The sequence below is a fragment of the Miniopterus natalensis genome, chromosome 9 (assembly GCF_054644295.1).
Source record: "Miniopterus natalensis isolate mMinNat1 chromosome 9, mMinNat1.hap1, whole genome shotgun sequence".
Lineage (NCBI taxonomy): Eukaryota > Metazoa > Chordata > Mammalia > Chiroptera > Miniopteridae > Miniopterus > Miniopterus natalensis.
This window is the reverse complement of record NC_142089.1, coordinates 13,201,748-13,212,645: the sequence shown is the minus strand read 5'-3', so window position 1 is coordinate 13,212,645 and position 10,898 is coordinate 13,201,748.

Genomic DNA, 10,898 nt, shown 5'->3' with positions numbered 1-10,898 from the left:
TAAAAGATAGACACACATTTGTGATAAAATTCTGTGGGGGAAACAGAAAAACAAAACAAAAACAAAATCAAGGAGAAAAAGAAATGATATAAAATTTCCACCTGTTAAAGAAGAGCTTTTCCAGAAGGCTGATGGTTGGTATCAAGTGGTCTTTATGTTTCACGGACTTCAGTTAAGTGCATAAGAGGGTTTTTGTTTTTTTGCTTTTTAAATTAGTATTTAGATGTGCCAGGAATGACATACTTTGCAAATATTTAAGCTTGTAGTGGAAAGTTCTAAGTTTTAGATGTCAACTTGTAACAGTATAGGGACTTGGGCTCACGAGTGAAAATATCCCTGGTGGCCAGGAAGCCAAGTTAAGGCCAGGTGGCCAGAAGGAACACTGGATACACTGACCACAAGAATGTCACCACCTCTCCACTCCCTGCTTTTTAAAAATGCAAAATTTTATCTCCTTTTTAACCGCTTGCTTCTCCTACCCTGATGTGGAAAATCCCACAAGCCTGCTCTTTTTCCAAAAGGCCCGTGTCTTCTGCAAGCCCGCTTTACCCCCAGCTTATAAAACAGCCAAGCAGAGCCAGCCCTGAGCAAATTCACTGAGGACCTGCCTTTCCTCTGTGCTGCCTGCCTTGTGCTCAAGCATAAGCTTAATGAAATCTGTCTGGAAATTTCTCTGGGGTTTCCTCTCGACTTCTATCTTGGGGAACCCATGAACCCCAATGCCGGTAACCAACTAAAAAATGTGAGGAAATACACAGTACTTCTTTAGAAGGTCTGGCTTGAGGACCTCAAAGGAAGCCCTTCATTAAACATGCACCTAAAAAGATACAAAGCAAAAACCTCAACCTCCACCTGCTGAGGGGCAAATAAATGCCAGGTGACCAAGCATGTGCTCCGCCTAGTAATTTAGTATACTTATGCTAATAAGGAGGAGACATTGTTAAAAAGAGTTAACTAGTAGATTCTACAGGAACTGCCTTGGGCAGGTAGGAGACAAAAGGACTCTGGTTCCAGTTGAAACAACTCAAAGCTGCTTTATCATCTTTATGGCAGGTGAAGGAGAGCTGGAAATAGCCTCCAGGAGTTGTACAAAAACCAGAGACCTGAGCAAGGGCTTTTCAAAGAACCTGCTGGGGTCTGGGGTCATAGCCAGGTGAGATTTGCTTGCTTCAGCCTAGGTTCCTATCTCCCTGGGGAATGACAGGGCCCCTCAGGATTGGTGCAAGAACTTCCTGAGATAATCTAGAGAAAGGTCTTAGTATTAGGGCAAACCATATGAAACTCAATATTCAACTGTCTTTGACCTATGGTTCATTCAACTTACAACTGGTAGCTGCTCTATTATTTTACCCAGAGAGACCGAGCTGATGCCTAAATCCACCTGGATGCCTGAGCGCGTGGTGTTAACTTGCCAAGTGGAAGTGAAGAGATGCCGGGAAACAGGCTGCCTCGTGGCCACATGGACAAATGAAAACTATTTCAGGGAGGGGTGTGTGAGGGGGTGAAACCTAGAAATGAAAACTGTAAACTTCACAAGGATAAACCAATCTAAGCAGCAAAAACAGTGTTAAAAGGTTACTATGATAATAAAGGGTGGTATTTATGGAGCATTTACCTATGTCTGGCTTGGCGCTAGGCCCTTGCTATGCATCATCACCCCTGGGCCACAGACAACCCTCTGAAATGGGTTCTACGATAAGTCCTGGTTTTTTGTTCATTTGTTTGTTTTTTAAAATATGTCTTTGTTGATTTCAGAGAGAGGAAGGGAGAGGGAGAGAGAGAGAAACATCAATGATGAGTCACTTACTGGCTGCCTCCTGCAGCCCCCTACTGGGAGTCAAGCCCGAAACAGGGCTTGTGCCCTGACCGGGAATCCAACTGCGATTTCTTGGATCCTAGGTCAATGCTCAAACACTGAGCCATGCCGGCTGGGCTGTTTTGTTGCTTTTTTACAAAAATTATATTTTATTGATTTCAGAGGGAGGAAGGGAGAGGGAGAGAGCTAGAAACATCAATGATGAGAGAGTCATTGATCGGCTGCCTCCTGCACACCCCCAACTGGGGATCGAGCCTGCAACCTGGGCATGTGCCCTGACTGGGAATCGAACTGTGATCTCCTGGATCCTAGGCTGATGCTCAACCACTGAGCCACACCGGCCAGACTGAGTCCTGTTTTTAGCACATAAGTTGAAAGGAGTTTATAGATGAACAAAGTAAAGTTCAGGGAAGTATAACAACTTCCTCAAGGTGAGGACCAAAGGATTTGAAGCTGGAGGTCTGACTTCCAGTCTCCTGGGGATACCTAGTCCTCCATGCTGAGGCTTGAAAATAAATTAGGAAAAAAATACACCACCCCCCCCGGGTAAATGCAACCTTCCCACTAATGACACTGCAGCTGAGGTGGCTTTAAAAAGCCATGTCTATAAGCACATTAATCTCTACAAATAATAACTGGCTAAGGACATGTTAGTAACAGCGCAGTGTAACTAATGCCCTGTCATCCAAGAGGTTCAAAGGGCTTCATCAACACTAATTAGGCCCCAAACCCTTGTGAAGTGGTGGCTGGTACAATTTTACGAGAATTTAAAGTCAAGCAAAGAAGTTGCCTCGGGCCCAGGGGTTACAGTTTGAACATACACCTATTAGCCGCCCTCCAGTGTCTGGCAAAGGGCAATTCTGAGCGGAGGCAACAACCAGCAGGACTCCTGGCATTGAGTTCCTCCTCCAAGTCTCAGAGCTTGAAAACTGTAACGTGGGGGTGTCCAGGTCTGCTGGCTGGAGGGAGGTGAAGGGCGGTGCCTGGGCAGCCTCCACCCCTGGACACCAGTGGGAACTTTCTCAGTCTACACTGCTCCTCTTTTTGGCTGAGGAATACTCTAGGCGTTTTCATGGGAGTTATTTAAAGTGTTAAGTGTTCCTAAGTAGACACAGGGATCTGACCCTGGAATCAGTGACTCTGTCCCGTAAGAAAAGATGAGTGAAACAATGGTGGTCCCACTGCCGGCAGGTCTCGTGGCAGCCTCAGGTCACCGTCTTCACCTGCGGTATCTTTGGTTCCTGAGTCCTGCAGCCACAATACCAGATGGAGAGGATTCTTCTGAGCAACACCCAGTTGGATATCAATTGAGGTGGAAGGGAGGGGTGGAGGGGAGGAGGGCTGCCCTCATTTTGAAGGCAAATACCTGGGTGGGTGGGGGGAATCTCAGTTACCTAAGGCCCAAGACTCAGCCAAAGTGACAGAGTGAGCAAGTGGCAGGACCAGACCTGAATGCAGGTCTCTTAACACTTTGGTTAGCAATACGTTATAGGAGAGGAGGTAGTGAGGCCTGCCAACTATCAGGGCCCTCATATTTAGGATATATCTAGTCCAAACCGGGATATTTTAAGGATAGGGGGCTTTGCTAATACACACAAACATGAGGCACAAACCAGGACTTTTGGTCACTGTACTCATAGTGCAGTGTCTGAATGGGGAGTGTTACTGGTGAGGGAAGTGGGGTGAGGGCAAAGCTATGCGCAGGCAGCTGGATTTCAGACTCAGCTGTTTCTAACCATGGCATCAATAGGCCCAAATATCAAGTGGGGTGGGGAACCAAAAGCCACTTCTCTCTTTGCTTCAGCTTCCTTGTGTGGGCTTTGAACTTTGGAAAACAGCAGACCTGGGCTGGGGTCCCACCTCTGCCACTGACTGCTGTGTGACTTCAGGGAAACTGCCTTAACTCTCAGAGCCTCAGCTTCCCCTCTGAAAAATGGAGCTGACTGTAGACCCTCATAAGATTGTCATGTTATATGAAATAAGGCACATGTTGAAACAGTACATGACATATAATAAACACAAAAACAATTCTAGCTGTTACTATTATTTTTACAATTTTCATTTTTATTGTTATCATTATGATTAGCAACAGTTCTAAGGAACCTACTGGCTCTGATATTCTCTGATCCAAGAATTGATCTTTTACCAGCTACAGCTCTGAAAGTAAACTGTTCCCAGAAAAGCAGCCAAAGGTCACAGAGGCAGGAAACTTTGCTTGGATATTGGTATCCAAGTGAAACCTCAGCTCCAATCTTCTGTTCCCAGGTCTGCTTTACATTTGCCAACAACAGCCTTTATTCAGATCCCATGATGACAAGACCAGCAATCACTTGTTATTTAAACTGAATTCCCACAATCCCTTGGACTTAAACTGCTAACAGTTGAGTATAAGCATTCTGGCTTGCTCTGAGGGTTACTCACATTCAAATACAAGAGATACAGCAGTCCGGCTCACCAGGCTCTACTACACCTGCAACCTGGTTTCAGGCCAGCGCCTGTCGCTTGCCTTCTCCAGCAGGTGAGGCGTTGCCATTTCAACACTTAATAACCAGTGCCAGGGACAGAAGGGGCGTCCCAGAGTGCAAACATAATGCAGGCAGCAGGGAGTGGTGCATAAAACCAAGGGCCTTGACAGTGCACAGACTCCATTCGAACCCCAGCTTTCCTATACCTACTGACCGTGTGGCCTTGGGCAAGTTAATTAACCTCTCTGTACCAATTTCCTCATATGTAAAATGGGATTGTAATAGTAGCTGCCTTATGGGGGTTTTATGAAGATTAGCACAGTCCCTGTCATAGTAAACACTCAACAAATGTTAGCTGCTGTGATGATGACTACGGTATTTGTGAATTGGCTGTGGAAGTGCAGATCAAGGACCAACTGTTTCTTGCCAGGAAGACTGACAAAGGCTTCATGGAAAAGGTGATACCTGAGTTGCAGCTGGGAGGATGGGTAGGATTTCCAAAGGAAGAAATGGGATGGGGCAGGTAGCTTCAATTCCCTTTATAAATACAGGTCATCCTCATAACCACCCTATAGGATGGATCTAAAACTGACCTGCAGCCCAGATGGGCGTGGCTCAGCAGTTGAGCATGGACCTAGGATCCAGGAGATCAAGGTTTGATTCCCAGTCAGGGCACGTCTGGGTTGTGGGCTTTATCCCCAGTAGGGGGCGTGCAGGAGGCAGCCGATCAATGATGACTCTCTCATCAGTGATGTTTCAACTCTCTCTCCCTCCCCCTCCTCTCTCCGAAATCAATAAAGACATATTTTAAAAATAAATAAATAAAACTGACCTGCAGAGGAGTTACATGGCTTTCCCTAAATTAAAATGCTAGAAAGTGACAGAGCTGGGATTTGAAGCCAGGTATCTCTGATTCTAAAGGCCATGTTCATAATACCCTGTTATATCTTTATTTTGCACAAAATTCTGTTCTGAAGGGTAGGTACTCGTGGAAATAGCTTCCCCCACCTCCCTCTAGAATGTAAGCTCCTTCAGGGAAGTGGTAACTCAATAATATACACAGCTCCCACCGCACCCAGCGCAGGCCTAGATACAAACGCTCAATTGAAATGCCTATTTGCTAAGTGGAAGAAACTGAGGCCTGACTTTTCTGGGTTGAGCCCCAGCCTCCAATGTCAAGGACTAGATGCCATGCTGCCTCCTGGGAAGCTCAGCCTGTTGGTCTGTCTTTCACAGACCACTCTGCCCCAACAACCAGAATCTACTCCCCATTGGGTAGGGCAGAGGGCAGGGCTGCAACTCCAGGCAAACTGCTTGCTCCTAACTTCATCCCACTGATCAAGCTGGACTTGGAGCCTCTTAATGCTTTCCTTGCCCCAAAGGAAAGAGAGGACTTGAGGGCAGCCTGCCCAGCCCACCTGACCATTTCTCTCTGAGTTTCCCAGTGTGGAGCCCCAGAAACCACATTGGCTGGGTGACCCCACCCTTCTCACCACCACTGATTGGACCAATGTAGACACCTGACCCAAGCTGGGCCACTCAGATCTTCCCTCCTTTGAAGGTAGATGGAAAAGTCTAGCACCTCCCAAGCCCCACTGCCCTTCCTGCTCTTGGGTTTCATGAGCTATTCTGCCTCATAATAATTTCTCCGTTTGCCTTAGCTTTTCTGAAATGGGTTTGTATTCCTTGCAACAAAAATAGCCTAAACAAAATCAAAGGAAGGAGACAGCTTCCCTTAAAGCCCCTTTTCCTTACTCTCAGGCAAAACTGACCACACCTTCCTCGGCTCTGTGCACCTTAATGTTCTTTGTGACCATGAGGCATTTCTGAGTTAAGCACCTCCTTCATGCCCAGTACTGGGCTGGGTGCTCTTTCATTGATCCACACAGCCCTGGACGGGTGAGGGATAAAGGGAGGTCTCACCATCACCACTCAAAACATAACAGAAGCTCTGATGGTTAAGCCATTATGTCCAAGGTCACTTAGTTAGGAAGGAGCAGAGTAGGGACTCGAACCCAGGTGTTCTTCCATTTACCCTACCTGGTACTTTGGTTAATTCAAACCTCTTTGTTCATATGCTTGTCTCCCACCTTAATTCTTAAGTACTTTGGTAGAATCACCATAAATTATTTGTTGCTGCTCTGGCACAAAGATTTTTCTATAATAAGTAACTGAATTAATTTGTGATTAAAATGGAAGCTGATTAGAAGTCTCATCAGGGAGTGTTGTGTTTTCTTTGGTTCTGCATTTGTCTGTTTGGCATCCACTCATTATGGGGCCAACTGCATCTTATTTTCTTGATGCTCTGGCATTTGTGGCCTCTGTCTAGAGACAGTCTGCCTCTCACAGGCCTAGACAATTCTTAGCATTGCAAAGGAACACACACTCTAGGATGTTCACTGCAGTACTGTTTACAGTCACCCCGGGTTAGAAACAATCTGAACATCCAATGAGGGGGGATCTGTCCAGGGAGTTTTGATATAGAAGCTCACCAGATTATTAGGCAATCATTGCAACAGCATGCCTTCAATCACTACTCAGTGACATAGGGAAATACTCCACAAACAAGGTTAACTGAAACAACCAAGATACAAAACTTCAGGACGATCGGACTACAAATCTGTAATGCTGGAGAAAGACAGGAAGCAAATAATACTGAAGTAGGAACCAAGGTTGTGTATGAGTAATGGGATAGGTGATTTTATAAAAAAACCAAACCTCCTAAGTGGGACTGCATTACTTTAAAAATATTTCTCTACCTCCCTACTTTTGTATCTTTTGTATTTGAAGGAGCGATTCTTTTTTTTTGATTACACATTCTCCTGTCTGTGGGGAGGGCCTGCCCATGTCTGCCAATGATAGGCATGCGGACCCTGGACATCTCCGCCAGCCAGTGCTGCGCTGGGTCCCTCTCTTGTTAGAGAAATACGAAATTCCCAAACCATAAACAGCTCTTGCCTTGTAGGAGAAGGAGCCCTGGCTCCCGGAGTCGGCGCTGCTGGTGGGCGGGAGCTGCTGCAGCTGCAGAGCTGCGCCCGGGGCTCCGTCCATGGTGCTTCTAGGGGCACATGCCGGGATGGCTCAGGGGCTGGGGCTGCGCTCGGCGGGCCCGACGCGGGGAGCCATGCTCCCTCCTGGTGTTCCCCTCCTTCCACCAGCCATCCGTCTTACGCCGAAGCCGGACTTCAAGGCTCTTCTGGCTGATTCACAGACTTTTCCTCATCTTCACTCAGAGGAGTGCCAATCTGTGTCTCCCAAGCAGACACAGGGATGCGGTTTCTGATTCTTGTGGTGCTCTGGGGGTGGAGGAGGGGGGGGACATTAAAAATGCATGTACACGGAGACAGAGCCCAGCTTCCTTACCTGAGAATACCACTGGGACAAAGGACAAACTGCCCTGAGAAGTGAGGCCGTTTAAAAAACTGTATCATGCCTTTGGTCCCCTTAATAAAGATCTGGCTCATTTACCTCAAAATCATTTTCCTTGGCCCTTAAAAATCCCCTTTCCTTTGCCCCTCTGCTTCCTTCCTCCCATCATATCCTAATTTAAGTCCTACCTTTCCCATAGGCTCCTCTACCTAGTAGAATACTGCTTATGTCTACTTTTCAAGGCCTCAAAAAAAAAAAAAAAATCCCACTGCCAAAAAAAGGGAACCACCTGCCGTTATCCTCATGGAAAAGGGAAGAACTGAGCTGCGCTGGAGGACTGGGATGTGGAAGATCTTTGTCAGCAGATCACTTAGCCTCTGGGAGACTCAGTTGCCTCATCTGTAAAGTGGGGGTAATAATTTGACCTCGACTGAAACCAGCAATGATGGTAATTCCTGTTAACTTCATTGGACTGATATTTTCAGTGGTTTTCAAACTTTTCTACCAAATAGAGAAGAGGAAGTATGCCCTCATGTTTTGGGAGGCATGGCCTAACCCCCACTAACACAAATGTTAAGAGTTCTTTGAGGTCCTCTTATATTTAATAAAAAAGTCATACAAATTTGGATTGTACGGCAAAATCTAGGGTTAGGGTTAGAAAAATATTTTAAATTGCTTTTGATCTGCCGTGTGCTACTGGTTTTACCTTGGGCAAGTCATTTAACTTCTCAGCCAGTTTCCTCTGCTGTAAAACAGAGATAATAACATTCTTACCTCACAGGACTGCAGTGAGAATTTGCTGAAATCATGCATGTAAAATGCATGTGCAGTGAGTGGTCAATGAATGCCAGCTGTTATTAGTATTAATTTTACTCTTATTAGTTTAATTTACCCATGAATAGTCCTTTATTTCATGTATTCATGCAACAAATATTTATTGAGGGCTTACTATGTGCCAAACAGACAGAGTCTCTGTCATTCCTCCAGGCTTCAGAAGGCTGCCTCTTGTCTTTTCTGTAGCTTCCAGTTTCCTCTGTTATCTAGCCCTAGGCCCAGGAATGCTGGTTCCTCTTGTGAATAGCACAGTCATATGTCACAGGGCTAATGCTGTGTCCAGCATCTAGGAGATACCAGATGCAAGACTTAGCACAGGGGCAGCCATGAACACCATTTGGCTCAGGTGTCACTTTATCAAAGGGCCTTCGGATGGGAGAGATATATATAAAACACTCATCAATTTTATAACTTACATCCCATAACCAGACCTCCCAGAGTGTAAAGCCCTATGAATGTTTGTAATCTTGTGAATTCATAATTATTCATCATTTTTATGTATGTGTGAAAAGATTATATTGAATTTATGTATCCCAGTTTTAAGGTTTTAATACAATAGCTTTAGGAAGAAAGACTGGCCCAGGGCTCTTTCTACCTCTGCAAGACCCTTAAAGGCTTTCGCCCTGGAGCTGAAGGGGCACTGGAGCACAAACTCTGGAAAGAGATTTGCTGAATCCCCTGTTCAGTTGCTCCCTCCCCAGATCTAGTCCAGACCCTGGCACAGTGACCTCTGGCTACATAGGCAGGCCTATTAAGCATCTGCTGCAAGGTGGCTGTTTCTGGTCAAGAGTGGTCAAGAATGGTGCACAATGGCAACTCCAGAGATTAAACAGATACACCCAGCCCCACCCACAGGATATCATAGAAAGCAAACAGGCCTCGGGGAAACGCCACAGGGGTGATGGGAACCCAGGCCTGTTAACCTCCTCTAGACCAGCTGGTTTGCCCAGACAGATGTGTTTTTGCTTTTGTTTGTGGTGGTGGTTGTTGCTGTTATTTAATTTGCTTCTAAAAAGCAGCTTCCCTCTCTGCCTCAGGAACCCCAAGGCTTCTGAGGCATTGCCTACAAAAATAGGCTCGCTCTTAGCTGGTAGGGATTTGGACTTAAAAGCCCTGGAAGGACACATTGCAAGTTGTCCTTCCTTATAAGGCACACATTCTTTCCCTAATGACTCTCTTTCCCTTACTTCAAAGCACTTTCCCAGGACTAACAGATACCCAAGAGGCAAGTAACCAGCTCTGTGTTGCCAACCATCCCTTAATTCTGAGGCCCTCAGTCACTGGTGAACACAGGGTCCCTGCTCAAGAAAGGAAAGTTAATTCCCTAGGTGCTTTTCACTCCACCCCATCCACCTTATCTCAGAGAATTATTTCCCCAACCCACAGAGCAGGTTTTACAGATGAGGGAACTGTAGCTCGTAGCTGATAAGAGTAGGGTCTGTATTAGAAATTGGCTCCGTCTAAAAAAAATACAACACGCCTGTCCCGCCTGACGATTCAGCCCCTTGCTGGTGAGCGCCAGTTAGGTGCTAAGCGCCTTTCCTCTCCTGGGCTTTGGCTCACTAAAGGGTTACACTCCCACATCCCCTCCCACTGAGCTGGAAACTACAACTTCCAGCAGGCAGCGTGGGTCAAGGGTGCTTCCTCGGTTTCCACCTGCTAACCCACCGCCTGCTGTTGCCAGCAAGCCCGAGCCGGCGTGCAGAGGAATGAGCCTGGCAGTCACTCCATCTCACTTCCTGATTTGATAAAGCCTGTCGTCACCTGTATTTAGAGGAAACCCTTGCCCCCGTCCTCTCACCCTCGATGCAAAAATGGAAAAAAACATCGGAGGCAGCGAGACCCACACTGACGAGCCTGGTGACAGCAAGAAGGAAGGGTATTTCCACTAGGGGACCCTGGATGATTACAAATGCATTCGCTTTTCCAGAAATGAAGGCTGAATTCAAGTCCCCACTCCCTCGGCCTCAATCATACTCACCGGTGGCGTTTCCTCTAGGGCCCACCTATCAGGTTTCTGAGAAACGACTTAGCGTCTTCGCGCAATCCGGAGGCACAGCCTCCTTAATTCCTTCCCCAACTCCGTGATGCCCCCGGTCCGGCTGTGTTTTGCTTTCAAAGGCCGCGACTTGATTTGTCCGGCCGCCTGCCAGTCAGAAGCTGGAGGGCACTTCGCTCAGACCAGTGGCTGCGAGGAGGGGGGGGTAGGCGGGACATCTCTGCTATTGGCTGCGCCGCAAGGCTTGGTTGAAGCGTACGGGGGTGGGGGGTGGGGTGGGGAGAGACTTGGGGCGGTGACACCCTGCAGGGGCGTTGCGCTTGCTTTGAGCCGGTCCCCTCTAGCGGCCACAGGAAGGCCTTGGGACACACCCTGCTCCCCGTAACCCGCTGCCCTCGAGAACTCAGGTGACCGC